The sequence below is a fragment of the Carassius auratus genome, chromosome 28 (assembly GCF_003368295.1).
Source record: "Carassius auratus strain Wakin chromosome 28, ASM336829v1, whole genome shotgun sequence".
NCBI lineage: Eukaryota > Metazoa > Chordata > Actinopteri > Cypriniformes > Cyprinidae > Carassius > Carassius auratus.
The window spans coordinates 24585085-24585427 of record NC_039270.1 but is presented as its reverse complement, the minus strand read 5'-3'; positions in this window follow the sequence as shown (position 1 = coordinate 24585427).

Below are 343 nucleotides of genomic sequence, written 5' to 3'. Positions count from 1 at the left end.
GATGCATGAAAAATCGGACCCTGGAGAACAGGAACGTCCTTACAGAGCCACAGACAGTTTCGATGATTTCCTCCATGGATATCTTCACATGGGCAATTCCGGAGAGTTTTATACATCACTAAATTCATAGCTATGTTGATGACAGTACAATCAAAAGTTGCACGCTTTTTATTGAACGGGTTTTTGAATTGGGTCAGGAACCACAAAAAATGTAACAAAAATAAATAAATACAATTCAGATTCTGTTGTTCTAAAGATAATCTAGCCCTACAGCGCGAAGTGTAGCCTGCAGCAACTAGCAAATGAACCTTTTCTTGGTTCTTTTTTAGTGAATAAGTAAACA